This window comes from Ipomoea triloba, chromosome 4, assembly GCF_003576645.1.
Source record: "Ipomoea triloba cultivar NCNSP0323 chromosome 4, ASM357664v1".
NCBI classification, from domain to species: Eukaryota; Viridiplantae; Streptophyta; class Magnoliopsida; order Solanales; family Convolvulaceae; genus Ipomoea; species Ipomoea triloba.
The window spans coordinates 25,348,793-25,363,023 of record NC_044919.1 but is presented as its reverse complement, the minus strand read 5'-3'; the positions used below and the strand labels follow the sequence as shown (position 1 = coordinate 25,363,023).

General features: G+C 34.9%; 1 long non-coding RNA gene across 5 annotated transcripts; it reads left to right on the top strand.

The window, feature by feature from the left end:
* Positions 1 to 3,351: 3,351 nt before the first annotated feature.
* On the top strand, positions 3,352 to 7,098 carry LOC116015253. Of its 5 annotated transcripts, none has more exons than XR_004097587.1 (8): positions 3,352 to 3,806; positions 3,886 to 3,916; positions 4,347 to 4,416; positions 5,464 to 5,482; positions 6,014 to 6,099; positions 6,413 to 6,502; positions 6,639 to 6,700; positions 6,857 to 7,098. It is a non-coding gene; the product is annotated as an uncharacterized LOC116015253 (long non-coding RNA). The 5 variants fall into 5 exon arrangements; XR_004097588.1 differs by having other exon boundaries at positions 6,854 to 7,098; XR_004097585.1 differs by having other exon boundaries at positions 6,835 to 7,098.
* The last annotated feature ends 7,133 nt before the right edge of the window (positions 7,099 to 14,231 follow it).

The following is a 14,231-nucleotide window of genomic DNA, read 5'->3' as shown; positions in this document are numbered from 1 at the left end:
TGTCACGGTCGGTATTTCCCCGTCCTTTTTGCTCCTTTGCTTGCTCGGGTTGGTTTCGAGTGTGCNATCCATGGTCCTTTTAGGACGTATCGTGGTCATTTTAAACTCGGGCTATTTTAAGAATTAGGACCACGGGTGGTTATTTTTTAAAACTTGGAGGACCATTGGAGGTCATTTAAAAGTCGAGTGACCACAACTGGTAAATCGCTAATACTTGGAGGACCATAAGAGGTATTAACTCTTTTCACTCAAAATCAAAAGTTTAAATCGGTTCCGTTCTTCAACTTATAAGATTTCATAAAGAAAAGAAAATTTAGAAGAAATAGGGGCCAATAAAATAAAGCAGATTAGTAATATGAACTCAAATCATAATAATAATAAAGAGAAAATATCATTTTCAGTCCCTCGACTATAATACATGTATCAATTTTAGTCATTCACTATTAAAATTTGTATATTATTAGGTGCATGACTATTTAATTTGTATCACATTTAGTCCTGACTTTAAAGCTCTATATGGAAATATATTTACAAAGTTAAGGTCTGAAATTGGACTATGTCAGATATAGCAATCAAGGAAGATCGTGAGAAAAAAGGCCATTAAAATTGAAAATAAAAGTTAGAGATCTAAGCATTTGTCTAACAATCCTTATACCGTGGACTAGGGTGGCCCTGGTTGGAAACGACGCCGTATTGTTTATGTTAGTGGACGGGTGACTGGACGGATGCCGTTCCGTCCGTCCAATCCCGTTATAGTTTTTTTTTTAACTAAAATATAACTGTAATTTGAATAACAACAAAAACAGTGACGAAGAAGCAAGAACAAAACACAAACACAAGTTCCCGCCCTTGTGTAGAAACTGAATTGAACTCCCCTCCAAGCTAAAATTGCTCTTCTTTAAATACTTCCTGCGCTAGGCATAAGTTGCCCGTCCACGCCATGTCCACGCGTGGACGCTTGGCATGGAGATCTACTAGAAAGGTTCCACGCCAGCTCCACGCGTGGGGCTTGCGTGGACAGGGTATTTCCCTCTCCTTTTTGCTCCTTTGCTTGCTCGGGTTGGTTTCGAGTGTGTCACGGTCGGTATTTCCCCGTCCTTTTTGCTCCTTTGCTTGCTCGGGTTGGTTTCGAGTGTGCCACGGTCGGTATTTCCCCGTCCTTTTTGCTCCTTTGCTTGCTCGGGTTGGTTTCGAGTGTGCTACGGTCGGTTCTTCTTCCCGTTGATCGTATGCATCGTCTCCTGACTTTTTCATGGCCCCGAACCTAGTGAATTACTTCAAAGACATTCCCGTTGAGCATGATCCAAATGGGATGGAAAGCTTGGTCTATAGTGAGACATTTGAACAACATGTCCTTGAGGTGGGCCATAAGCAATTCGGCCCTTCTCACCTTAACCATAGGTGGGTTTGCCACCTTGGTTATAGCCTTGTCTCCCTTGGAAACCTCCATTCTGTTGCAATCCTTCGCCTTGCTTCCACCCTTGGTTTTGACTTTGATTTCCTCCACCATAGGCATTAAAATTTGCTCCTCATTGATATTCAACCGCCTCCACATGCTCCGATGCGGAGGGCAACGTACAAGCGTTTGTATCATGAGGACCACCACATATATTGCAATAGAGCGTCAATGCCATGCACGGCTTTGCCTTCACATCTATCTTCTCCACCATAGATTGTAGTATTTTTATCTCATGGTTCATTGCTTTAATTTTCACCTCATTAGCTACATTGCCCTTTAGTTCATACATGCTGGCGTGATCATCCCTCTTTTCATACCAAAAGGAAGTATTACGCGAAATTCGCTCAATTAGCCCCTCCTCTTCGGGTAATGCTAAGGAAACAAATGCTCCCCTTGATGAAGAAACAAAGAGCATTTTTCCTTCATTCGATAATCCTCTGTAGAATGAACTCACCACATCTCAAGGATGCATAAGGTCGTGCGAGCATTGTCTCTTCAAGACCTTAAATCTCCTCCAAGCCTCACCCAAGCTTTCAAACCTTGTTTAAATTCTTGAATTTGTCTCCTTATCTTCATTGTCTTGGTGAGAGGAAAGAATTCATTCATGAATTCTTTTGTGGAGTTGTTGCCACGAGCAAAAATGATGGTCGTCTTGACTATCCAACCAACGTGAAGCTTCCCCAATAACGAAAAATGGGAATAGTTTTGGCCTTATCACCTCATCACTCATGCCTTCTTGACGGAACATGCCGCAAGCTCTAATGAACCTCGTAATGTGCATGTGCGGATCCTCCGATGGTAGTCCGTCAAACGAACTATTTTGCACAAAAGTTAGGACAGAAGGATGCACGTGGAAGTTAACATTCTCAAGCGGTGGTATGTAGATTGAGTTGTGCATGTTGAATTCGGGGTCATATAGTCGTAAATCGACCTCCTTTGATCATGGGGCATCTCATAGTATTCCTCAACTTGTATTGGATCCGAATATCCTATGTGATCAACATTAGGCTCTTCTAATGTAGGCTCCAACGGATTTGGTACTCCGAGTGAGTTGTTTGGAATTGGTGGTGGTGGTGGTGTTTGATTAGGGACTCCTCTTCCTTGTGAACCTCTATTGGCACCTGTGGAAGCCATGTCCTCGGCTTGGATGTTCTTCCTTCGAGTTGCCTTGTTTATTTTTGGGATATATGGAAGTAAGCCTTGATTACCTTTTGCTCTTGTGTGCATTTTACCGTTCAAGATAGCACAAGAAAGAAAGCAAACAATCCTCTTTTGACTAAAAGTAGTCAAGAGAGGGTAAGCAACAAGCAAAAGAAAATGAAACAAAAATGAAAACACTCAATTCACACAAGCATTCAATCAAATAAAAGCTAAGTAATGACAACCTATTGCGTCCTCAGCAAAGGCGCCATTCTGAAACTTGTATTTTTAGTGGGGTGAAATTACGGTATATCAGGTTAAAATGAAGAGATAAACTCCCCGAGTGTCGATCTCGAAGGAAGCAAGTCGGAAGATTACTTAGCGTTTATTCGAAAGGATGCATAGTGATCACAAGAGGATGCCATGTGCACAAATGAAAATCAATTGTTGTGGAGAAATCTAGCAACTAAGTGAACAAGTAATGAAACAATCAATTGGAAGAAACAAGAGAACGAATCGTGCTTGGTTGTGATGCCTCATTGTGTGTCTATTGCAAGGGAGCATTGATTCACCTAATATTGGTTATTCACACTAGTACAAAATAGAGCAAAGAAATAGGGCTTTAGGCTACCCTTCTTTAAACAAGGGTAGTGTATTGTTAAAAAAAAAGGGGCGATGGCATACTTGTAAATAAATGAATAAGAAATAGCTACCCTTTCAAATACAAGGGTAGCGGTTAAAAAAAAACACGTGATGGACTTTCCGCTACCCTTTCTAAGGGAAAGGGCAGCGGATATTTATATGTATCCACTACCCGGGGCAGCGGAACAAAATTAATTAAAAAGAAAAACAAAAAATAAAAATCAAAACCAGATCTGCCCTAGTCCTCTACCTTAGTACCTTATCGACCTCCGCCTTCACAGATCTGCGTCGTTCGCCTCCCTCATCCTCAAAAGTCGTTCTCCTCCCTCATCCTCCCACGCCGGCGCCTCCCTCATCTTCCCACAACGCCGGCGCCTCCCTCATCCTCCCACGACACCGGCGCCTCCCTCAGCCTCGGACAAATGCCGACGCCTACACCAAGCTAAAGACTCCAATATCTCCCTCATCAGCCACCCACGCCGCTGCCTCCATCGTCTCCACCAAAGTCGATGACCTAAGCCGCACCGCCGCTGCTTCTGCGAGCGAGTTCCATCCACCGCAGCAGGTTTTTTTTTTTTGTTAAAATTAATTCTTATAATCATCATGTAATTATCTAAATTCTCTGTTTGTGTCCACCGTCGCAGTCTATTTCGATCCACCGCCACTACTTCAAGGGTATTCTTTCTGTATTCAAAATTCATTATTCCGTTTTGTCTCACTCTCTGGACTTTGGTTTTTCTCATTCTCTACAAACTGCAATTGTTCAAAATAGACTAAATAGCCTCTAATTAGTAATTATCTAAATTCTCTGGATATTCTTTGCAAACTGCCGAATTGTACTTCAATTCCATTAATCAAAGTAATAGGTATTCTAATTGTCTTTTAAATCTATTTAACTAGTTAACCTTAATAATTAGGAATTTTATCTATCTTTTAATTCTATTTAGGATTCTTAACCAGTTAATCTTAAGAATTAAGAATTTTATTTGTCTTTTTAATTCTATTTAGGATTCTTGAGTAAAATGAAATTGTAAATTTATTAGTTTTATTATTTGAGGATTGATTTTATTTTTGTTTTTTAATTTTTTAATCTTTTATTATGAAGGAATTGAAAGCCGGATCTATGAAATAAGTAGAATAAATATCTCTTATCTTTGAGTGCAAGCACTCAACAGGTACTTTTGTTCTTTTATTTTTTAAGATCAATTTATAATAATTATTTTATACAAGTTTATCTAAATAACATTTATGTGAAAAAAATGAAAATAAATTGAGTAATTATAGGGTATTGAGCCCTTGTTTTTTTATTTTCCCCGAGCCTATAAAATGATAGGACCAACATTGTGGGTGTGTTTGGAGTTGTGTGGGTAGTTGGATGACGAAAAGGGTGATATGAGAAAAAGGAAAAGTAAGTAAGATTTTGGAGACTTTGATTCCTTTGCTCCTTTTTCCCTTTGATTTCCTTGGGGAAGACAAAATATGAAAAAGGAAATTTTAGTGTAAGCTTTTGTATAGCATTTATATTTGTGGTTAGCTCTAATATGTAATAATGTAATTAAGTTTGTTTAAGTTAGCTTGTAGTATTAATGGCTGCGGTTTATACATTTTTTCTGAGAGGAGATGCTGCAGGCAGGTTTATTTATTGGTTATTTCCTTTTATAAAGGATTATCTTGGGGGTTATTTCCTTACTATTTGGTTGAGTTCAGATGTTAACTTCTAGGACTAGTATGCTATATGCAAGACTGCTCTCCCTTTCTTGGCATTTATTTTCCCTGTATGTGTAGTTTAATGGACGTGTATAAAATAGTGATTACTTATTATTCCATTACTGATTGTATTGAAAATCAGTGGTCTTAATGCATTGGCAGCATGGACCTTCAAAAAGGGATCTTCAAAAGCACCGAAATTCAAGTGAATTCCATCTTAACAATCACTGAATGAGTGAAATTTTGGTGTTTTCCAGTAGCTGGTGTTGCAATACAGAGATATCCCCCATCCTTCCTACCCCTTTTTTGATAAAAATTTGTAGGTAGATATGCTGAAACAAAATTTAAACTTCAAAATCCTGTTGTTAGTTTGATGCACCTGTGGAATATACCTTGTTGTGTATGTAGTTTGATTTTCCAAGCTCTTCTTGTCTTGGTGAAATGTGCTTGAATTTAGATACTATGGTTAGAGCAAGGTTTCCCCTATTTGACATCTGTTGTGGCATTTGTCACAGGTGGATCATGGATTATTAGGTGAGTAAGAAAGCTATATTACTTTTTGTTTTTTTGTCTTGTTGTATTTTATTGTTCAAGTTATAAGAGTGTGGAGTAGGGTTTAGGGTTTAATCTCTTGAAACAATCTAAAATATTATGAGGCAATTAATTCATCAGAAGGCTGAGACGTCTTGATTCTCCCTAGTGGAATAAACAAAAGTGAAATGTGTTATTGCTATTCAACTGCTTTTAGTTGAATAATGGGTAGGGGCAATGTGAATTTCAAATCAACAGAGATTAGGTAGTTTATTATAGGTTCTGACTATCCCCAGGAAGTTGCATCAATTCTTTTAATTCCAATTTATGAAACCCATGTTGAATGTGGAGGACTTCTAGAAAGAATTTACTTTGATTTTCAAGATTGCCAGCTGGAATGCTCATCATACCATAGTTTTCTAATGATTAACAGAACCAAAACATATTCTATTTTGTTGAACTTGTTATTAGGTTTTAGTAATTTGTTATATAATCAGCTGGAACCTGACAGAAAGTGTGAATAATATGGTATAGGAGTTGCGGTTTTAAGAAGAATTCACTGGTTGTTTGATCATGAATCAACCGAAAATCAAGCGTAAAGTTGGTAAATATGAACACTGGTGAGCAAGGTTTCCCCTATTTGAAATTTAGCTTACCGCAAGTGCTTTATGTATAAACAAATTTTGCAGAAAACTTAATTGTTATTTAAATACCACAAAGGAACATGTTAATGTGAATATAATTTAAATGAGTCAGTTGGTTTACTTATAGTATGCCAGTATGTATCCCAATAATGCCAAAAAAATTTATATCCAGTACAAAGAACTTAAAAATCTTAGCTAGTAAAACTACTCCAAGCTGCTTATTTGACTTAATGCTTTATTGGACCTTATATTTTAATTGAGTTCTACATTTACGTTTTTGCATATCCAGGTACTATTTAGCCACCGCCCTTCCATTGTTGCTTCTGCTAGGGATATTCAAGCGAAGCTAAAGAAGAATTTTGGAAAAGAAAATTTTGAGGTTAGAAGGAATTAGCTCTGACTTGTTCATTCTTTTTTAATAAAAATATTAGGTGGTGAACGAACCTCTTTGCAAAATGTGTTACTAATTAATAATTTATTGTTTTGTGTATTTTGCATTACTTGATGATGCATAGATTAAAATTCAAGGGCATGGCCTGAAGAGTGTGTAGAAGATGTTGAAAAGGCAAATTCTGAGGTTAGAAGTTATGGCTCATTCATTCTTAATTTTCTTTTTTCCTGTTTCTAAGATGCACTGAACTTGTGTGCAAAATCTGTTATTACTTAATTTTTTTTTCTTAACTTCATTTGTTTTCATAAATAAAAATGGAGGATGGTGATGAATCATTAGCAGGGGGCAGATGGTAGAGTGTGTAGAGGAAGAAATTGGATATGGGAAATTGAAGTCATAGGCAACATACTCTTCAGAGTGCATGTAACTTGTTTTTAGATTAAGTATTATCTTTTGTTTATAAATTATTATAACTTATTATAAAGTATTTAGGTGGATTATATTGTGAGATTATTATATTGCAGGTGTTAAAAGTGTATGTGTGATAATATTATGTTGATGATTAGCATTGTGTTGATGGTTAATTTGTGAGTATATATAATTCTGTTCAGGATATTTAAAATAATTTTGAAAATTTTAAATTTAATAAATTAATTTTAAAAATAAAATAAATAATCCGCTACCCTTCTTAGGAAGGAAGGGTAGAGGATGAATAATTAAAAAAATAAAATATAATTGCATCCGCTACCCTTCTACAGATAGAAGGGTAGCGGATGCTTATCGAATAAAAAAAAACAAAAAAAAGTATCCGCTACCCTTCTACAGATAGAAGGGTAGCGGATAGGCAATCATCCACTACCCTTCCACAAGGGTAGCGGAAAGCTGATAGCTTTCAGCGACCCTCGCATCCGCTACCCTTCTAGAAGGGTAGCGGAAAGCCCTTTACAAGGGTAGCGGATGCCCAGATCTGTACTAGTGTCAAGGGTGTTTGATCTCGATTCCTTTCCACAAGTAGTGTACTAGGGCTCTCTAGCATAGGAATGCTTATTAGGCAACCAAAAGCATTAGAGGCATTTCATCGAACACTTAGACTTCAACACCTTCCTACTAATCATGGCTAAGAGGAGACACAAACATATTTGAATATTACAATTGACGTACACTACACTCGGTTACCCTCAGTTTTGTGCATTGTGGAGGTTTCCCTACAATCAAGAAGCAAGAATAAGGATTCCAATTATAGTAATCAATTTTCACAATTGAGAATGAAAGATCAACACTAGGCATTACAACTTTACACAATTCAATCCCTCTAGAGAAATTACCTACTCATCTTATGTAAGGAATAAGAATTGCAATCAAAACTGAAATAGAAACTAGAATAGAAATGAAGGTTACCTAGGAGAATCTAATTACAAGCTTCAATGTAGAATTGTTCCTTCAAACTTGAATCAATTGATGAAAATCTTCTAAGATATCTCATTTCTCTCTCTACAATGCTCTCCAAAGTAAAATGCTAATCTAAAATTATAATCTGGAAAAATGAATTATTCTAAAAATTTCCTAACTAAGCCTTTAAATAGCCTTCCCAATATAACTCCTAACATTAATTGCTCTCGCACCTCCAGTCCACGCGAGCTCCACTCGTGGAGGCCCGACGTGGATCATCACTGGAAAAGATCCATGCAGGCTCCACGCATGGAGAGGTGTTCAGCACTACCCCGGGCTTTTCTTCCTTACTTCGTTTGCTCGTTAAGTCCTCATGCCTTGCCAATTGATTCCCGGGACCTATAAACCTATGCATTAGAGCACAAAACGCCATAAATAATTCACAAAAAGATGCTAAACGTTACTAAATAATCCCATCTTAGACCCTTAATTCTAGTTATCTTGGGTGCTTATCAGTTCACCTTACAAGGTGAACCATGGTCTGTGATATAATGATTGCTCTAACATGAAGGTTTAAGTCCCATTAAAACAAAATGGACACTTTACTACTTTAGTGACATTTGCAAACAAAAAAGTGCATGTGGTGGATTTTTTTTTTTTTTTTTTGAAAACAAACACAAAGAAACTCATATATTAATCAAAGTGTTCGTACAAACCAAACTAAAAAGACAATGAGGAATTAAATCAAAACACTCAACCAACTCGTTGCTCGTTTAACATAAAGATTTCTTAGCCACACGTGAGCCAACATATTACCTTCACAATGCACAAAACTGAGGGTAACCGAGTCAAGCTGCTAATAAGGTGTTGAATGATTCAGCGGCCCATTACAATTCAGCACCCTCATTTTTGAATATTACAATTTATCCACAAAAAGCGAAAGCCTTTCCCTCAAGGACACTACACTCTGGTTCAACAGGCCGAATTGTGGAGGAGCAATTACAATTTACAATGATTCAGCGACCCATTAGGTGGAGACCCGTGCCTGGTACTCACAAAGAGCCACACCACAAAAGATTAAACCTTTACACAATGACTAGAGGGCTCGATCATGTGTCTTTACACACAATTTGTCATTCAAAAACCAATTAATTAGCTACCCATGTAAGTTACCAAATTCGGCCAATTAATACAATTAAAAATTGAATATTAAACATGATAATAACACACTGCTTATTAGCCATCAGCCTTGTGCTCAAATGACATGTAATGGCTCTCCCATACGGGAAGTCATAAGATCAAGCTAGTATGTATGAACAGATACTACAATGTAATAGAATTAGTTGTATTAAAAAAAAAAAAAACACAATGCTTATTAGAGTAATAGGCAAAATGTTTTCTCAAAAAATAAAAAGAATATGTGAAGAGAAATCGAAGACAAGATTTTAAAAAATTTAAAACAAAAAATAAATAAATAAAAAATCTAAGGCATTGTGATGACGTGAGTGGCCTGTGGAAGCTTGAGTAAAAAAGGCTCAAATTATGGTGCAACTTTTCTTATGTTATGGCTATACTTTATAGCCCCCCATGCCCCCATATGTACATACACAGACATTAAAGCTGGTGCATATCTATCTAGATTATGCAGCTACTCAATTCCTAGTACGGAGTGGTGTTCTCATTTTTCAACTTTCAATGCAGCCCAGAGACCAGATCAGATGAAGTAATTGATCTCCCATTCCCACAGCACCTCCTTTTCTCCTTTGCTTTACTCTGTGGAGACTGGATGGAGATGTCTTGACTTTAGGTCGGCGACTTGAATTGTGACAACTTATTGGACATTTCTGCGGTGCAACAATAACTTCTTTTTTTTTTTAATCTCTAACCTGTTTTATATTTTATATCTATGTCATACATATATACCCAATACAACATTATAATATGTTAGATATTTGTTCACTTTATAAGAATAAAATTTAGCTGTTATAATGGATTTTATTTTAATAATATATCTTCTTCTGAATACAAGAATAAAAAATTTTTAAAAAAAATAAAGTAAAATGTGGTAACGTCAATTTAAAATAATCATGGCTAAGAGGAGACACAAACATTTTTGTGGTACATCAAAATCCTATGGTCAAAATTTTTTCATCTAGTCCATACATGTGTTAGTCTCTGATCTCTATGAACAATTCTTGAATAGTTCTGATGATATGCAAATAAGGGCTTGTCTCTTTACTCTTAATTATGATCTTTACCAATAACTCACTTTTAAGAAAAAAAAAATTCTCTATTAATATACGATTATTCAAGAATCTTGTAATTTCTATTATCTTTTGTGTCTTTCGTTGAAAAAAGATAATGGTGGTGTTTTTGTCACATATTACTTTTCTATCTTTAATTTCGTAATGACATGGCATGGGATATGTGTTTTTTTTTTTAGTACTATTGACCCTGTTACATGGAGTATCTGTCCACATAGCCTTTCTCAACTTACTAAAGTCCAATAAGTTAATATCCCACTTAGGCTCGAACTCATGACATCCCATTTGGGAGAATCATTTCATCCCGCTTGTGATATTTGTTATAGCTACTTTATATTTGTTGAGTACTCCGAAATTTTTTAGAAAAAAATTATTAATCCAAATACCAAAAAAAACAAAAAAAAAAAAAAAGAAAAGAAAAGAGTTGAGTACAAATATTATAATGTAGGTTTAAGAGGGGATGTTGTTGAATGTGTGTGAGAGAGAGATAATATATTTAGACTTTTAGTTAATTTACAAGAAAGCTCACAAACACTACTCAAATGTGCACTCCAAATGAAGTCCAATCTATCTTCTGAACTAATAAAAGACCATAAGAAGTTAAAATAGTTTAAGTTGTTCATAGCTGACTGGTTCAAAGTCTCAAATCATTATGTCAATAGACAACTTTGACTAGGAATCGGATTTGGAACCTTATAATTACGAACAAATTAATAGAAATTTATAATTTCAAAATTTGACTTGGAATCCTATTATTTAATTGTTAATTTCAACAGTGGAGTTAATAAATTGATGAAGTTATAAGCAAACAAATTGTGGTAGCTAGACTTATCCGATCAGCATGCATGCATGGTATTCCGAAATGGTTTTGGTCAACGGGGTGATGACCACAGTACTACTGCAACTTGTACTGTTTTATTGTTTTCCAATGGAATATATGATTGTAGTCACAATTACAGAGTATGTAGTTGTGCAGTCCACAATAATAGCAGTCGCAATTCCTGTACTGTACTGTTGACATTTTCTGTTGGTATTATATCTAATCACCAATATAAAAAGTGTTTATTATATGTACACAACGCACCAAGTTTAATCAAAATATATCACATGCGCATTAATTATTACGGGGTACTTCATTTAACTAAAACTATCAACATGCCATAAGAAAGCACAATGTGGGCATCAACTTGTACGTTTAACTAATAATGTCAATGAATATGTCATAATGACATAAGTATAAAATGACATTGAAATGATAAATGAATTTAAATTTATCACGTTAAATATGTAATTTTTTAAAAGTAATTAATTTAATTGTTCATTATATGTTTTATTATTTTTTTTTAAGATAAACGTAGTTATTCCATTAATTCATAACATAAAACGTTTATATCAACGATCAATGAAATGGTAAACCATTCCTTACAGTAAGACATAGAAACAACTTTTCTAACTATGCTATAGAAAACTTAAATCGCAGACTGTTTCATAACTACGAAGCTATGTTCCTTCAGGAAGCTTAAAGCTTCATCAAAGATCTGGGTATTCGTCATTATTCTTTTTTGCTCGCCCAAGATAAGATCCAACACGTGCCGAAACCAAACTAAACGATTTATGCTAATGAAAATGAAAAGCTCGTGAAAGTAACGAGAGGAAAAATGCTCGTGAAAGTAACGAGGGGAAAGCACAATAATAGAGAAAATAAAAAGTGGATATATATTATTTATGATGCAAATGTTAAGCATATATATATATATATATATATATATATATATATATATATATATATATATATATATAAATGTGGTCGCGCCTTCCCGTGCGGTCGGTGCGATTCGCACCACTCAATGTTATAAAATGCACCACTCAATGTTAGAAAACGCACCACAATGAAAATACACAAAAACACCAAAAAATATACCACACACCCAAAATAATGCACAATAACTCCACTGCCCCTAATGGTGCAATTGCTAATACTGTGTGGTGTATATTTGCATACCTAGTGGTGTGTTTTTGATAATGCGTATTTGTGCGGTGCATTTTCTAACATTGAGTCGTGTATATTTGTATACATAGTGGTGCGCCCACACTGACCGCACGTTAAGGGGCAGCCACACCTGATTATGACCCTATATATATATATATATATATATAGAGAGAGAGAGAGAGAGAGAGAGTTAGGACCATATGAGATCACTTGTTTAGGTAAGATCGTGAGATCAGATCTTGTGCATCCATTTAATAATTTAATGGTCTAGATTGATTTAAGATGCTAAGTTGAAGTGTGTGCGAACGGTAATAAAATGTGTGTGAATGGTGATTAAGTGTGTGCGCACGACGATTAAATATGTGCAAAGGGTGATTAAATGTGTGCGAACGGTGATTGATGTACAAGATTTGATTTCAAAAATTTTTAATGGTCTAGATTAATTAAGATTTCAAGTTGAAGTGTGTGCAAACGGTGATTAAATGTGTGCGAACGAAGTGTGTGTGTGTCAATCAATCTAGACCATTAAAAAGTATTACATGGATGCACAAGATGTGATCTCACGATCTTACCTAAGCAAGTGGTCTCACTGAAACCCTACCCTATATATATATGGTAGGATCAAACGATAACAATGCTCCCATCCCCCGTAAAAAGTGATGTCTAATCTTAGTCGTCAATCAGGCTTCATTAATGGTTGAAATATTTAGCAAAAAAAAATAATAATAACAAAGTGATCAATTTATAAATTTTGAGAACTTTTAAGAGCGAAGTTCATTTTATAATTATTGCAAACATAAAAATTTAAATTTCTTCTTCCTTACGGCGGGTGAGACTCGATCTCTAATCTTTCCTCCCAAACTTCACCCATGTGACCAATTGAGCTGCCCATGCGGGCTTCTACCTTCTTTTCTCAAAGATAGAAGGTGCGGATGTGTCCATACATTTTTCAGGGAAGATATTCTCACACAAACACACACAATTTAAGTGTCAATTTAAATTTTAGTTAAGGCAAAGCTCATCATTCAATTTTAAAAATAAAATTTTTCTTCCAAACTCATCATTTAATTTCAAATTTATTTTTGAAAGTATATATAGTACTTTTCTCGTCACAACTTTTTCACACATCATTATAATTAATATTTGTGTTGTTAATTATCACCATATTATATTTTTCAATTTCATCATCACCATATGGTACATTAGTTATATCATTTTTATAATGTCAACTATCATGCCATCTCATTTAGCTTTAAAAAAAACTTTAATTTAAAATAATCTCAATTGCAATGTTGCATATTTAGATGTGGCTTGTTGAAAATTGTCACCCTTAACTTTGCACGACTTTCTCCTTCGTGATGCATTAAGTATTATTTGACTTCTAATTTAGTCAAATATTATTTCTTACATTAAAAATAATTAATCAAAACTTTAATTTTCTGGTCAACAATATAATGATGGAGAGTATAAAATTAAAAATTAAAAAAAAAACAATTAATGAACTACGCACTCTCTTGCCCACAGGTTGAATAAAAAATTTAAAAATTATCCACAGAAATTTTAAACCTGGTGACCATTGCTGCCAGAAAAGATTGACCTCGTTTTTCAAAGCCTAAAATGATATATGCCACTCAAAAATTTTACTATAAAGAGTAAAAAGAAAACTTTTTGTCTCTAAATAGTTACCAACTTACAATTTGTAAATTTAGCATGCATCTTAATTATATAATATTGCAAATGTAATTCTTAGTTGTCTTCTAAAATTGAATTGCCACTTTAATTGGTTTTCATGTGAGAATTATATATTAACTTTGTCTTAAACTTTTGTATTTGTTTTTCTCATTTGAAAATTGAAAATATGAAGGGTATGACAAAAAACTAGAACACATATAAAAGTTAAGAGAGAGTTAGAAAATCGTGACATGGTGCATTCAAATAGGCTCTTTATGTGTTAATTAAGTATGATTTGTAACAACAAAGACATTAAAACTTTATATTAGAAAGCGGCGGTGAGATTAGAGCATTTAGAATAGTGATGGTACGATAGGAATGGTCCAATGAGTCTTATTGATTT